The sequence below is a fragment of the Mya arenaria genome, chromosome 1 (genome assembly GCF_026914265.1).
Source record: "Mya arenaria isolate MELC-2E11 chromosome 1, ASM2691426v1".
NCBI classification, from domain to species: Eukaryota; Metazoa; Mollusca; class Bivalvia; order Myida; family Myidae; genus Mya; species Mya arenaria.
This window is the reverse complement of record NC_069122.1, coordinates 21,644,594-21,654,960: the sequence shown is the minus strand read 5'-3', so window position 1 is coordinate 21,654,960 and position 10,367 is coordinate 21,644,594. Positions and strand designations below refer to the sequence as shown.

The 10,367-nt window shown below is 37.5% G+C and overlaps 1 pseudogene; it reads left to right on the top strand.

The window, feature by feature from the left end:
* The first annotated feature begins 693 nt into the window (after window positions 1-693).
* On the top strand, window positions 694-10,081 carry LOC128225509 (sulfotransferase 4A1-like; annotated as a pseudogene).
* The last annotated feature ends 286 nt before the right edge of the window (window positions 10,082-10,367 follow it).

Below are 10,367 nucleotides of genomic sequence, written 5' to 3'. Positions count from 1 at the left end.
TGCCCAAAATAATGATTTTTTTTCTTTATATATCAATTTCTTCCAAACCTTTTTCTTTTAAAGGTTTGTCATTGGTGCATCATTTTCTCGTCGATTTATGATCATGGATTTACTCATGTTTCCATAGCAACTATGAATTTCGTCCCGACCTAGTTTTACTGAATTCATTGTCTGTGTTTAAATCGGCACAATGTATTAAAATACAAAAATGAATCATAATGTTTTTTCTTAATTTATGTTCCTTAAAGCTTCTGTGTTAAGAAAATGATATATCATATTGATGTGCTAATTTTGCATGTCATTTGAAAAATGTGCTTTCTTTACGACGCCATGTGAATGGCATCGAATTCAGTATTAAAAATGCGCAATACATGGTTTCACTTGTAAGTTGTACACGTATCTTGAGAATAACTTAAAACATAATAATAGCAAATATATGTCCAAAGGCCCAAGATCGCGCGATGCGGCTCATATCGTAAAATGATGCAGCGTGGAAACCTTTTATGTCAAAGAACATCCTTACAAGTTTATGGCATATCAAATGCCGAGTATTACTTCAGTTATATTTAACACAGGTACAGCATCCCTCTGCACGAGTGATAGTTTGTTTATCTGATAACCTAGCCTATAAAATTCTCCTAGATTAGACCTTGATTATTTGACCCACATTTAAAGACGAGCATGATTATTAATAACATTTTCCCTTCTTAACCCACATATCTCGGCATGAATTGGTAGCATATTACGGGAATAGAGTAGCACAGTTTATATGATTTCAAAATGGCAGAAAAAGAAAGTCATGAAGCTTCGTTGGAAACAAATAAAGATGCGAAGCAAGAAAAAATTCTTATTAAAGGACGCGTCTACAAAGGAATACCAATGGTCAATAATGAGGCAGAGCTTATTGGTACCATGGATATCAGGCCCAACGATATTTGGGTCTGCAGTTTCCCAAGATCAGGTATGTGAATTCAACGTTACTTATAAATTATTGGTTTTAACAGTTCATGTAAATATGAGTCTAGGTCATGTTTATCTCCATTGAAATCAGCATTTATGGTTGGTGTAGGTATGTCCTTATAGCCGGTTTTAGAGCTATTAACCACGTTTAAATTGTAATGCATTCTTATCATATACTTACATATATAACAGTATGCTAGAGTCCAGCGTTAAACAAATTGGCGGTTATCACTGTATATAAAAATAAGAGGAAAGTTTATTCAAAGAAATATAAAATCACACAATACATATCTGAAATAGGCCAACATGACCCGTGATCAAATGAATGCAATACATTTGATGACTTATATATACCTGTATATGAGAAGCTGCAACACATCTCATTTATCTAGGTACGACCCTGACCCAGGAGCTGACGTACCTGATAAGAACGCTCGATTTTAAGAAAGCACTATCGACACAGCTAGATGAGCGTTTTCCTATGATCGACATCAAAGACGACAGATTTCCGTATTATAAAGGTTGAACACTATATAGTATTAAAAACGCTATGCCATTTTCAACGTCAAACTGTTGTTGGACAGTTTATATAAACAATGTTAAAGATATTTCTTCCTTTCGATTGACCAAATGCCACATTCCATTATTCAAGTATATTTTTTGTTGATGTGAAGGTATTGAAGATATCCTACTTGCGGTTCATCAAATGTCCTTCTCATTGTTCAGGTATAAAGTATGTCGAGGAAATGTCATCTCCCCGCTTCATCAAATGCCATCTGCCCTTTTTCCTGTTGCCTCAACAGTTGCAAGAGGGCAAGGGAAAGGTAATTATATCCCTCCAGGATTACAAGTGTGATATGTATCACACATTTGTGTGATATTCAGTCTAATAATTATGTTATTTATATTACATAGTATATATTAGATTTTTTCTTGCAATAATTGTTATTTAAAGTCTTGTGTATAATTATTGAATTACTATATAGATGTCATTTAAGTTATATAACTTTTTTCAGATAATCTACATTGCCCGGAACCCTAAGGATGTTGTAACATCATTTTACGCTTTATGCTGTGGGGAGACGGTCTGGACGATATCGAAAACCGTTTTGACAAATTCGTGCAAATGTTTGTGAAAGGAGAGGGTAATGTTACTTTTATTTTTTAAGATACAATATTAAACATATTTCTGAGTTATATGTTGTGCCTCGGTACGAACGTGGGAACAAAAACGCTCATGACCATAACCTTAACCGTCGGTCAAAATAACAAACATACATTTTGGTCTGACCTATACCAGTCAGTACAGTGAGATTTTGATATCATTTTTGTTTAAGCCTTTATATTTTTGTCAATACATAGCACATGAAGTACGAACATGAAAATAATAAACATTTCATACGATTTATATGATTTTAATGGTGTAATATTTGTTAGCTATGGTTACTGGCCTACTGATGTTGCTATGCTTGTTTTACAGTTTACTATATGGATAGATGCTGGCCTACTGAGCTGTTGCAATGTTTGTTTTACAGTTCACTATATGGATAGATGCTGGCCTACTAAGCTGTTGCAATGCTTGTTTTACAGTTCACTATATGGATAGATGCTGGCCTACTAAGATGTTGCAATGCTTGTTTTACAGTTCACTATATGGATAGATGCTGGCCTACTAAGCTGTTGCAATGTTTGTTTTACAGTTCGCTATATGGATAGATGCTGGCCTACTAAGCTGTTGTAATGTTTGTTTTACAGTTCGCTATATGGATAGATGCTGGCCTACTAAGCTGTTGTAATGTTTGTTTTACAGTTCGCTTTATGGAAAGATGCTGGCCTACTAAGCTGTTGTAGTGTTTGTTTTACAGTTCACTATATGGAAAGATGCTGGCCTACTAAGCTGTTGTAATGATTGTTTTACAGTTCACTATATGGAAAGATGCTGGCCTACTAAGCTGTTGCAATGTTTGTTTTACAGTTCACTATATGGATAGATGCTGGCCTACTAAGCTGTTGCAATGCTTGTTTTACAGTTCGCTATATGGATAGATGCTGGCCTACTAAGCTGTTGCAATGCTTGTTTTACAGTTCGCTATATGGATAGATGCTGGCCTACTAAGCTGTTGCAATGCTTGTTTTACAGTTCACTATATGGATAGATGCTGGCCTACTAAGCCGTTGCAATGCTTGTTTTACAGTTCACTATATGGATAGATGCTGGCCTACTAAGCTGTTGCAATGTTTGTTTTACAGTTCACTATATGGATAGATGCTGGCCTACTAAGCTGTTGCTATGTTTGTTTTACAGTTCACTATATGGATAGATGCTGGCCTACTAAGCTGTTGCAATGCTTGTTTTACAGTTCAGTATATGGATAGATGCTGGCCTACTAAGATGTTGCAATGTTTGTTTTACAGTTCACTATATGGATAGATGCTGGCCTACTAAGCTATTGTAATGTTTGTTTTACAGTTCACTATATCGATAGATGCTGGCCCACTAAGATGTTGCAATGTTTGTTTTACAGTTCACTATATGGATAGATGCTGGCCTACTAAGATGTTGCAATGTTTGTTTTACAGTTCGCTATATGGATAGATGCTGGCCTACTAAGCTATTGTAATGTTTGTTTTACAGTTCACTATATGGATAGATGCTGGCCTACTAAGCTGTTGCAATGTTTGTTTTACAGTTCACTATATGGATAGATGCTGGCCTACTAAGCTATTGCAATGTTTGTTTTACAGTTCACTATATGGATAGATGCTGGCCTACTAAGCTGTTGTAATGTTTGTTTTACAGTTTACTATATGGATAGATGCTGGCCTACTAAGCTGTTGCAATGCTTGTTTTACAGTTCGCTATATTGATAGATGCTGGCCCACTAAGCTGTTGCAATGTTTGTTTTACAGTTCGCTATATGGATAGATGCTGGCCTACTAAGCTATTGCAATGTTTGTTTTACAGTTCACTATATGGATATATGCTGGCCTACTAAGCTATTGCAATGTTTGTTTTACAGTTCACTATATGGATAGATGCTGGCCTACTAAGCTGTTGTAATGCTTGTTTTACAGTTCGCTATATGGATAGATGCTGGCCTACTAAGCTGTTGTAATGTTTGTTTTACAGTTCGCTATATGGATAGATGCTGGCCTACTAAGCTGTTGCAATGTTTGTTTTACAGTTTACTATATGGATAGATGCTGGCCTACTAAGCTATTGCAATGTTTGTTTTACAGTTCACTATATGGATAGATGCTGGCCTACTAAGATGTTGCAATGTTTGTTTTACAGTTCACTATATGGAAAGACGCTGGCCTACTAAGATGTTGCAATGTTTGTTTTACAGTTCACTATATGGATAGATGCTGGCCTACTAAGCTGTTGTAATGCTTGTTTTACAGTTCGCTATATGGATAGATGCTGGCCTACTAAGCTGATGCTGGCCTACTAAGCTGTTGCAATGTTTGTTTTACAGTTTACTATATGGATAGATGCTGGCCTACTAAGCTATTGCAATGTTTGTTTTACAGTTCACTATATGGATAGATGCTGGCCTACTAAGCTATTGCAATGTTTGTTTTACAGTTCACTATATGGATAGATGCTGGCCTACTAAGCTGTTGTAATGCTTGTTTTACAGTTCGCTATATGGATAGATGCTGGCCTACTAAGCTGTTGTAATGCTTGTTTTACAGTTCGCTATATGGATAGATGCTGGCCTACTAAGCTGTTGTAATGCTTGTTTTACAGTTCGCTATATGGATAGATGCTGGCCTACTAAGCTGTTGTAATGCTTGTTTTACAGTTCACTATATGGATAGATGCTGGCCTACTAAGCTGTTGTAATGCTTGTTTTACAGTTCGCTATATGGATAGATGCTGGCCTACTAAGCTGTTGTAATGTTTGTTTTACAGTTTACTATATGGATAGATGCTGGCCTACTAAGCTATTGCAATGTTTGTTTTACAGTTCGCTATATGGATAGATGCTGGCCTACTAAGCTATTGCAATGTTTGTTTTACAGTTCACTATATGGATAGATGCTGGCCTACTAAGCTATTGCAATGTTTGTTTTACAGTTCACTATATGGATAGATGCTGGCCTACTAAGCTGTTGTAATGTTTGTTTTACAGTTTACTATATGGATAGATGCTGGCCTACTAAGCTGTTGCAATGTTTGTTTTACAGTTCGCTATATGGATAGATGCTGGCCCACTAAGCTGTTGCTATGCTTGTTTTACAGTTCACTATATGGATAGATGCTGGCCTACTAAGCTGTTGCTATGATGCTGGCCTACTAAGCTGTTGCAATGCTTGTTTTACAGTTCACTATATGGATAGATGCTGGCCTACTAAGCTGTTGCAATGCTTGTTTTACAGTTCACTATATGGATAGATGCTGGCCTACTAAGCTGTTGCAATGCTTGTTTTACAGTTCGCTATATGGATAGATGCTGGCCTACTAAGCTGTTGCAATGCTTGTTTTACAGTTCGCTATATGGATAGATGCTGGCCTACTAAGCTGTTGCAATGCTTGTTTTACAGTTCACTATATGGATAGATGCTGGCCTACTAAGCTGTTGCAATGCTTGTTTTACAGTTCGCTATATGGATAGATGCTGGCCTACTAAGCTGTTGCAATGCTTGTTTTACAGTTCACTATATGGATAGATGCTGGCCTACTAAGCTGTTGTAATGTTTGTTTTACAGTTCACTATATGGATAGATGCTGGCCTACTAAGCTGTTGCAATGCTTGTTTTACAGTTTACTATATGGATAGATGCTGGCCTACTAAGCTGTTGCAATGCTTGTTTTACAGTTCGCTATATGGATAGATGCTGGCCTACTAAGCTGTTGCAATGCTTGTTTTACAGTTCACTATATGGATAGATACTGGCCTACTAAGATGTTGCAATGCTTGTTTTACAGTTCACTATATCGATAGATGCTGGCCTACTAAGCTGTTGCAATGTTTGTTTTACAGTTCACTATATGGATAGATGCTGGCCTACTAAGCTGTTGCAATGCTTGTTTTACAGTTCGCTATATGGATAGATGTTGGCCTACTAAGATGTTGCAATGCTTGTTTTACAGTTCACTATATGGATAGATGCTGGCCTACTAAGCTGTTGCAATGCTTGTTTTACAGTTCACTATATGGATAGATGCTGGCCTACTAAGCTGTTGCAATGCTTGTTTTACAGTTCGCTATATGGATAGATGCTGGCCTACTAAGATGTTGCAATGCTTGTTTTACAGTTCACTATATGGATAGATGCTGGCCTACTAAGCTGTTGCAATGTTTGTTTTACAGTTCACTATATGGATAGATGCTGGCCTACTAAGCTGTTGCAATGCTTGTTTTACAGTTCGCTATATGGATAGATGCTGGCCTACTAAGCTGTTGCAATGCTTGTTTTACAGTTCGCTATATGGATAGATGCTGGCCTACTAAGCTGTTGCAATGCTTGTTTTACAGTTCACTATATGGATAGATGCTGGCCTACTAAGATGTTGCAATGCTTGTTTTACAGTTCGCTATATGGATAGATGCTGGCCTACTAAGATGTTGCAATGCTTGTTTTACAGTTCGCTATATGGATAGATGCTGGCCTACTAAGCTGTTGCAATGCTTGTTTTACAGTTCGCTATATGGATAGATGCTGGCCTACTAAGCTGTTACAATGCTTGTTTTACAGTTCGCTATATGGATAGATGCTGGCCTACTGTTGCGATGTTTCTTTTACAGTTTACTATGGATACTGGCCTACTGAGCTGTTGCAGTGTTTGTTTTACAGTTTACTATGGATACTGGCCTAAACACGTGCTCGGCTTCTGGGAAAAACGGTCATCTTCTGCCAACATGCTGTTTTTAAAATACGAGGATTTAATTAAAGTATGTCTGAGCTTGAAATGTTTTGATTAAAGATTGAAATATTAAATAAACACATGTAGCCGCGTTTGAAATGTGTTTAGTATGTTCATGTTTTGTCGACTCGTCTAGACATTTCGTACATTAAACACATCAAATTGGGGATGAAATAATAGTTGTACGAAACAAGTATAAACCTTTTCACTTTATAACTTAATTTAAATTACAGGATACGAAAAATGGGTGTCGTCAGATAGCCGAGTTTCTTGGCCGCGAATTGTCTGACGATGAGGTAGACCGGATATGCAACCATTGCCACGTGGATAGCATGCGCAGTAATGACATGGTGAACCTTTCCTATTGGAGGAATATTATCAAACCAATCGACAATGCAGGAGGGGGATTCATGAACAAAGGTTGGTTTGAATCACCGAACTCATATGAGAATAATACCTATAATAACTATCTGGCCATGTTTTATTTGAGTTTAGAATATAATATATACACAGTTCAAGCAAATGAGCTCGACGTCCGGCTGCTTAATCGTTGTAATAAATCATTTTGACGTGATCGTTTTAGAAAAAATGCTTATTATGCATTCAATGCAATTAACATCTTATTATGTAAAATGTCAGTGGCAGAGATGGGTCCTCTCGCTACCCGTAGTTCACACCACGACATTTCTTGCAACATATGGCGATAAACGCCGTGTTATAAACTCGTCCTTTATCGCCACAAATGGTTGCGAGTTGTGACCAAATGTTTGCACGGTATTTCTACTTCTACGATATTCCTTCGATATAATGGAAGGCAGAAAAAAGAAACATTCAGTGTTTCTGTGACAGTAGTACGAAACTTGCCTGATAGTTCTGCGACATTAAGACGGGATTGCAAGTTAGCGAGAGTATTAGTACGGTTCAAGGTACATTGCGACATTGACACGCGCGGTATTAGTATGACTTAGTTTATTACTTATTTATTTTACAACGATTGTGAAAGAAGTTATTACAACATCATATTAATCACTCTCTTCGGTACGATATTAAGCGAGAGTGTGGTCTTGTGTTGTGGGGGGAATCGGAGTACCCCCGGATGGAACCCACTTGTCCGGCTTGGTGGCCACAAACCAAACTCACATGCGCCCAGGCCGCGAATCACTCCGCTAACCGGACTTAGTTTGAGTTTATTGACTTATTTCAACTGAATGCGAATTATGTACGAATTCTCAGCATTTGCAAAATAAATGGTTGACATGATAAATATGAATATGTAGCATTAGTAACTATATCTCGGTATACTATTTGCAAACAATGACTGCTTGACAACGCCGTGGCTCCTCGTTGGCGGGCGATGCCACTTGATGGTGTCAAGCACGTACAGAACTCGCGTTCTGTCGTATCGTTAACGTAAATACTCGAAGAAATGTAATAGAAATCCATCGATAGTTTGCACACTATGTCACAGCAATTTGAGCGGTACCCGACTTGCATCGTATTGTGTCGCCATAATTCGACAGTTAGTTTCGGATGTCGAGAACAGCCGATAATCTACGACAAAAGACGACATCGTGCTCAACGGCAGTATGACAATGAGTGAGTTAAGAGATATGTTGGATGCAATTATTTAAAAAGATACAAAAATAATCTCGTTTGCCCATCCCGACAATATGCGAGGAATGACGACAATAGTTCGACTAGATTACACCACATGGCGACATATCCTCACATCCCCTCGACATATGGGGAATTTTTAACTCGTAGCAAAAGTCGGGACAGCGTGACAGGGCGTGCATTAATTACGATTTTATTCTATAAAACATTTTTTTAACTACTGTTAAGAGTGTGCAATAAGCAATTCAATAATGCTGCTAGTGACGAATTCTCATGTGCTTAATGTACCTGTGTCCAAAGTGAAAGTCGACAATTTTTATTGAATGATAATAACATGATTAATTTGGGTTTGTTAACCTCTAAACACGTTATGAAACCTTAATCAATATCTTATATTTGGGCGGATATCACAAAGACTCAATCAGAAACTCAAAAATTGGAATGTAAACAAACATATCATTGAAAATGAAATACAAGTACTCTTGTAATGTGTGAGCCCAACATGACCAACAGATTCCTTCAGAGAAAAGCATACTCGACCCTACATGGGTCGACTGGTCTTTATATATAGTATATTGTCCGTCCCGACGGAGATCTGGTTATGCCAATTTGCATATCATCAAGTACATCTGCGTAATACGAACGCACTCATTTCCCCTCCGAGAAGACTCCACCCTAGTCTTGGCCTGGGAAACTCGTGGGTAAGGCAAATCCGATCCGGCAGTTGTTTCTAACTTAACTGTGCAACCGAGCCCAACAAGACCAACAGATTCCTTCAGAGAAAAGCATACTCGACCTTACATGGGTCGACTGGTCTTTATATATAGTATATTCTCCGTCCACCTGGTTATGCCCATTTGCATATCATCAAGTACATCTACCTACTATAAACGCACTTCCGCTTAGGAAAACAGGGCTATTCTTAAAAAAATCTGAAATCCCTTCTTACAACGTTATTGTCGATATTCCATTTTACGAAATATCAAGCATAGAAGCATTATAGTGTGTCTGGATTGAGAACAAAAACCTTATCATCTGTGAACTTAATTGCTAAAACTGCTGGAGGTAAACAAAATGCTCTGTTATAGGATGTACGTTTGACAGGCTTAAATGATAATCAGACCTTTAAAGCTGCACTCTCACAGATTAAACGTTTTGACAAAAGAATTGTCTTGGAACGAGCACAATTTTGCATAAATGTCTGAAAAACAGTGATAAAAGACTGATGACAAAAGATCAGATAGCAGATTTTTATATTTCTGCTCCAAAATTGATGTTTGGTGCATTTTTCTTATAACGTTAGTAACGGTTTAAGCCATAAAAAAATTGGAATGGAAATATGAAAAGCTAGGATCTGATCTTTTGTCAACCGTCTTTCATCTACTACTTAAATCGCTGAAATTTAGATGTCACAAAATGTGCCGACAATACCGAGTGCTTTAAATTTGTGTAAGATAAAACCCACTAGTAGTTGAAAGAATCACTTTGTTTTTACACTATTTTACTTTAAATGTCACTTGAACGTATCGTGAACAGTTCTTTATTCTTTATGCAGGTAAAGCCGGTGCATGGAAGGATCTGCTCGCACCGGCAGTGGTAGAACGCCTTGACAGCATGATAAAGGAACTCTAGGGCTCTGGACTGGACATCAAGGATGAATAAAACTTTAATACAAATGTGTCATGTATCATTGTATCATTTTATCAGAATACCTGTTTTAATGTAGACAATGTCATCAGGTCATAGTGGTATCAAGTGTAGACAATGGCTTCAAGTTATAGTGGTATCTAATATTTGTGACGTAGCAGTACCAAAACATGCGACAGAAGCATGACAAACGCTTTTGGTTGTTTCACTGATGTTTTTTACATACGAGTCATGCAATGAAACATTTTTGAACTTTGGAACCAAAACCAGA